Source organism: Spea bombifrons, chromosome 11, assembly GCF_027358695.1.
Source record: "Spea bombifrons isolate aSpeBom1 chromosome 11, aSpeBom1.2.pri, whole genome shotgun sequence".
Lineage (NCBI taxonomy): Eukaryota > Metazoa > Chordata > Amphibia > Anura > Pelobatidae > Spea > Spea bombifrons.
In genome coordinates, this window is record NC_071097.1 from 34,118,534 (window position 1) to 34,125,012 (window position 6,479).

Genomic DNA, 6,479 nt, shown 5'->3' on the forward strand with positions numbered 1-6,479 from the left:
GTTTTTCGTTTCATTGACAATTAAATTTGAGCGTTTCTCGTTAATGCTGGGATTACTGGTCCTGATTACTACCTACCCGAAGAAGGTGTTACAACATTAAATAAAAATGCCTACCTGACCCCCCTTCCATTTCAGCCGGGGGAGGGGAGGGTGAGACCCTACTCAAGGGACAGGAGTTTGAGTTTTTGTTTGAACCTTTAATTGAGTAGTAGTATGAACATGGGGTATGAACGTGGGTGTATGCCAATTATTTGGGATAAAAAAACAATGTAATTGTATGACATCATAAGTATTCTATCCCGGAACCCAGAATGTAGCATCTAATTGTCATTATAACAGGAATGCCAAAGTAAGGCTCCATCAGTCATAATTGGGGTTTTTTTAGCCTATTTACAGATTATGGATTTTTGTGCAGAATATTTGAGTGCATTTTTGCATCATATGTCCCTTAACTGAATATTGATTTGGGATCATTCAATCATATACACCGGTTTGAAATATACGTTTTTAGTTCATAAAGCTTTAAAAATTATATTTTTTGAATAGCGACGTGTAGACAAACGGCTTTTTCATAAACCGGACCGCGTTGGAACGTCTCTACATGAGTAAACGAAAATTAAAACTATATTCCTTGCGTTTTTCTGTATTTGACAACGAAGCACTGCCGTTGGTATGGAAAAGTATCGTGGTTTATAAAGGAAAATGGGAAACGTGATTAAAAAATAGGAAAATGGGTTTAATGGGTTTTTAGGTGGTTTTAGAGATCGAGTGAGGAAACTAAGGGATAATACACGATCCAAGCAGAAAGGGAGGTATAGAAAGTGGAAGGGAGGAAAGTAGGAGAAGGATGCAGAGCGAGGAAAGATTAGTCAGACAGCTGGGGAGGGGGTGGGGATGGAGGAATCTCTGCCTCACACTGCAGCTCTAACTGAAGCAGGAGAGAAGAAAGGGGCTACAGCGATGAGAGGTCACCATTAGGAACCGGGGGGCACAGAATGGAATATATGGGAGTGGGGGCCATTAAAAAGTCAATGACAATGACAGTCTCATAATACCCCACTGTTCTGTCTCACAGTTTTCAGGGGGGATGTTTTCTTCCTTAGGGTCAGGTCATGAGTAGCTGGAAGGGTCATTAGTCTTGGGTAACTCTTCTTGATCGATGACCTGGCTCGTGAAGACGGGGACACCATTATGTTCCTGAAGAGGCTCCTCTGCATCCTCTACCTGCTGCCTTTAGCCTCTCTCCTGGAGGGTAAGTTTGGGTTTATCTGCCCTCGTCTTGGGTATGGTTGGGTTTCTCATATAGAAAAATTGGAAAGTTTCTCCCTTGGGGGTTTTTGGGACTTAATTACCACTTTTGATGTTAAGGGTTTAATTTTATACATGGCGTAATGACTATAAAAGTTTAGTGGAAGAGCAGATGGGTGTTTGTTGGGCTGTCTATTGGGTACCCTGGTGAGAAGCGTTGGGTTTTATGAATTATGGGTGCCAGGGTGCATCCACTTGTATGTTGAAGAGCTATTATGAACTGAACGTAATATGACACATGGGTACTTATTCTATGATCAGAAATATGCGTGTACATGTGATCAGAAATATATGCATACATGTGTACACGCCAACTCGCTCTAATCTATTTGTGTAACCATTGATGCGACAGACAATGTCCTTACTGAACTCCGCCGCGTGTATCTCTGTGTTCTCCAGCATCTGTTCTTCTGGACAGTAAAACGGTGTTTTAAAAAGGTTTTAACATAAATAAAATTCCACCGGTTTTTAAAATACTCATATAGAAGACAAAGATTTTTTTCCAATGTATCAACTCTGGCTCAGATATATCAAAGATAGCTTTTTATGGTAAAAAGAAGCCTCCTGTTAGAATATATTGGAAATTTTGTTACTAGAAGTGACAGCCGCCTGTCTAGGTTTAGAAAACCCGGTCGCGCTTGGCTGTTACGAGTTATCACCGGGAGACGGCTGGATCTATAAATTACACATAAAGACTGTTTCTGAGATCTATAGATCTGCTTTAGTGTTATAAACCCCCGAGTAGCTTAGATGATGTCTGTGTGCAAAGTCTGTTCTAAATTCTAACAGAAATCACTCGATTCACAGCAGTAAAAAAGTGAATATGAGTCATGGCAATTTAGGTTTACTGTTATATTATTATTATTATTATTATTATTAGTCTTATTATTAGTCTTATTATTAGTCTTATATAGCACCATTATATTCCACAGTGCTGTACAATGGGTAAACCAGACATAATAAAGCTTACAAAAACAACAGGTGGGCAAACTAGCTTACAATCTATATATACATAGATATATACAGTGTATATATGTCACGAGCTGAGGACACAGATGGATAAGGAGCCCAGGTGCAGGGGATACAACATACAACAGACATGAACAAGACAGGACACACTATACAGAAACTAGCCTAGGACTATTAGATAACTATTGGAGATTCCGTCACATCTTATGGCCATAGTATGCTTAGCCCACCACTACGCCAAAGTACTCCAATGACGGTGGGTCCTAACGCTAATCCCTGCATGACAGACATACGGAACAAACCAGACATGTAATCAAAACACAGAACACGGAGACATACCTTAGGACTATAGACTGAGACAAACAGAACACACGGATGGGGCAGACCTCATAAAGGAAGCAGAACTAAAGCAAGGAATGACTCTTGGCTGGAAGCCCTATTGCAGGGCACACGGCAGTAAGCCCAATTGCGGGGCACACGGCAGATAAGCCCTCTTGCGGGGCACACGGCAGATAAGCCCTCTTGCGGGGCACACGGCAGATAAGCCCTCTTGCGGGGCACACGGCAGATAAGCCCTCTTGCGGGGCACACGGCAGATAAGCCCTCTTGCGGGGCACACGGCAGATAAGCCCTCTTGCGGGGCACACGGCAGATAAGCCCTCTTGCGGGGCACACGGCAGATAAGCCCTCTTGCGGGGCACACGGCAGATAAGCCCTCTTGCGGGGCACACGGCACGGCTAGAAGCCCTCTTGCGGGGCACACGACTAGAAGCCCTCTTCCGGGGCACACGACTAGAAGCCCTCTTCCGGGGCACACGGCAGGTTGCCCACTTGCAGGGCACACGGCAGGTTGCCCACTCGCAGGGCACTCAACCAGGGTAGTCCGCCAGTGGCAGTCATCCTGGGAGTCGCGATGCAGGGCACTCCTCTTGGGAGTCCACTAGTGGGGCGCAGGCCGCAACTCAGGAACATGGCAGGTTGCCCACTTGCAGGGCACACGGCAGGTTGCCCACTTACAGGGTACTCGACTTCGGAGTCCACTTACTGGGGCGCTGGCCGCAACTCAGGAACATGGCAGGTTGCCCACTTGCAGGGCACACGGCAGGTTGCCCACTTGCAGGGTACTCTACTTGGGAGTCCACTTAGTGGGGCGCTGGCCGCAACTCAGGAACACGGCAGGTTGCCCACTTGCAGGGCACACGGCAGGTTGCCCACTTGCAGGGCACTCAACCAGGGTAGTCCGCTAGTTGGCAGTCATCCTGGGAGTCGCGATGCAGGGCACTCCTCTTGGGAGTCCACTTAGTGGGGCGCAGGCCGCAACTCAGGAACACGGCAGGTACTGGAACAAGGCAGGTACTGGAACAAGGCAGGTACTGGAACAAGGCAGGTACTGGAGCAAGGCAAGGTACTGGAGCAAGGCAAGGTACTGGAGCAAGGCAAGGTACTGGAGCAAGGCAAGGTACTGGAGCAAGGCAAGGTACTGGAGCAAGGCAAGGTACTGGAGCAAGGCAAGGTACTGGAGCAAGGCAAGGTACTGGAGCAAGGCAAGGTACTGGAGCAAGGCAAGGTACTGGAGCAAGGCAAGGTACTGGAGCAAGGCAAGGTACTGGAGCAAGGCAAGGTACTGGAGCACGGCAAGGTACTGGAGCACGGCAAGGTACTGGAGCACGGCAAGGTACTGGAGCACGGCAAGGTACTGGAGCACGGCAAGGTACTGGAGCACGGCAAGGTACTGGAGCACGGCAAGGTACTGGAGCACGGCAAGGTACTGGAACAAATCAGGAACCAAACAGGTAGTCCTCAAACATTACAATGTCAAGGCCCAGACTGCAGGGCTGGGCAGGTTTATAAAGGCTGATTTGATCATGAGATCAACTGCAGCTGGACCTGATAATTAGTCTGAGAGGCTCTGAATAGCAAGGGCGGCCACTAGTGGCTGGAAACAGGAAATAAATAAGGCAAAGTATAAACAAGTCCAGCCAGCGCATGGGGAAGCGTTACATACCCCCACCGCAAGGAGCAGCCCCCGGATGCTTACAGACCTGTGGTCTCTTTGTGTCTGGGTCTTCGTGTTCACCACTAATTCCAGTACTGCAGGCATCCCCGCGGACTCCTCGTATTGGCCTTGACATTCTGTCACGAGCTGAGGACACAGATGGATAAGGAGCCCAGGTGCAGGGGATACAACATACAACAGACATGAACAAGACAGGACACACTATACAGAAACTAGCCTAGGACTATTAGATAACTATTGGAGATTCCGTCACATCTTATGGCCATAGTATGCTTAGCCCACCACTACGCCAAAGTACTCCAATGACGGTGGGTCCTAACGCTAATCCCTGCATGACAGACATACGGAACAAACCAGACATGTAATCAAAACACAGAACACGGAGACATACCTTAGGACTATAGACTGAGACAAACAGAACACACGGATGGGGCAGACCTCATAAAGGAAGCAGAACTAAAGCAAGGAATGACTCTTGGCTGGAAGCCCTATTGCAGGGCACACGGCAGTAAGCCCAATTGCGGGGCACACGGCAGATAAGCCCTCTTGCGGGGCACACGGCAGATAAGCCCTCTTGCGGGGCACACGGCAGATAAGCCCTCTTGCGGGGCACACGGCAGATAAGCCCTCTTGCGGGGCACACGGCAGATAAGCCCTCTTGCGGGGCACACGGCAGATAAGCCCTCTTGCGGGGCACACGGCAGATAAGCCCTCTTGCGGGGCACACGGCAGATAAGCCCTCTTGCGGGGCACACGGCAGATAAGCCCACTTGCGGGGCACACGGCACGGCTAGAAGCCCTCTTGCGGGGCACACGACTAGAAGCCCTCTTCCGGGGCACACGACTAGAAGCCCTCTTCCAGGGCACACGGCAGGTTGCCCACTTGCAGGGCACACGGCAGGTTGCCCACTCGCAGGGCACTCAACCAGGGTAGTCCGCCAGTGGCAGTCATCCTGGGAGTCGCGATGCAGGGCACTCCTCTTGGGAGTCCACTAGTGGGGCGCAGGCCGCAACTCAGGAACATGGCAGGTTGCCCACTTGCAGGGCACACGGCAGGTTGCCCACTTACAGGGTACTCGACTTTGGAGTCCACTTACTGGGGCGCTGGCCGCAACTCAGGAACATGGCAGGTTGCCCACTTGCAGGGCACACGGCAGGTTGCCCACTTGCAGGGTACTCTACTTGGGAGTCCACTTAGTGGGGCGCTGGCCGCAACTCAGGAACACGGCAGGTTGCCCACTTGCAGGGCACACGGCAGGTTGCCCACTTGCAGGGCACTCAACCAGGGTAGTCCGCTAGTTGGCAGTCATCCTGGGAGTCGCGATGCAGGGCACTCCTCTTGGGAGTCCACTTAGTGGGGCGCAGGCCGCAACTCAGGAACACGGCAGGTACTGGAACAAGGCAGGTACTGGAACAAGGCAGGTACTGGAACAAGGCAGGTACTGGAGCAAGGCAAGGTACTGGAGCAAGGCAAGGTACTGGAGCAAGGCAAGGTACTGGAGCAAGGCAAGGTACTGGAGCAAGGCAAGGTACTGGAGCAAGGCAAGGTACTGGAGCAAGGCAAGGTACTGGAGCAAGGCAAGGTACTGGAGCAAGGCAAGGTACTGGAGCAAGGCAAGGTACTGGAGCACGGCAAGGTACTGGAGCACGGCAAGGTACTGGAGCACGGCAAGGTACTGGAGCACGGCAAGGTACTGGAGCACGGCAAGGTACTGGAGCACGGCAAGGTACTGGAGCACGGCAAGGTACTGGAGCACGGCAAGGTACTGGAACAAATCAGGAACCAAACAGGTAGTCCTCAAACATTACAATGTCAAGGCCCAGACTGCAGGGCTGGGCAGGTTTATAAAGGCTGATTTGATCATGAGATCAACTGCAGCTGGACCTGATAATTAGTCTGAGAGGCTCTGAATAGCAAGGGCGGCCACTAGTGGCTGGAAACAGGAAATAAATAAGGCAAAGTATAAACAAGTCCAGCCAGCGCATGGGGAAGCGTTACAATATATATATATAATACACTCTCTTTGTGTCTAATTGTTAAAAGACATTGGGTTTGGTGAGGATATAATGCCATGTAGGACAAAACTCAAATTTTTTCCAATACCAATTAGATTTTCATCAACCCAATAATGAGGAATACGGTAATTATGCCATCCCCATGATTGACAGCCAAAAATGAAAAAGG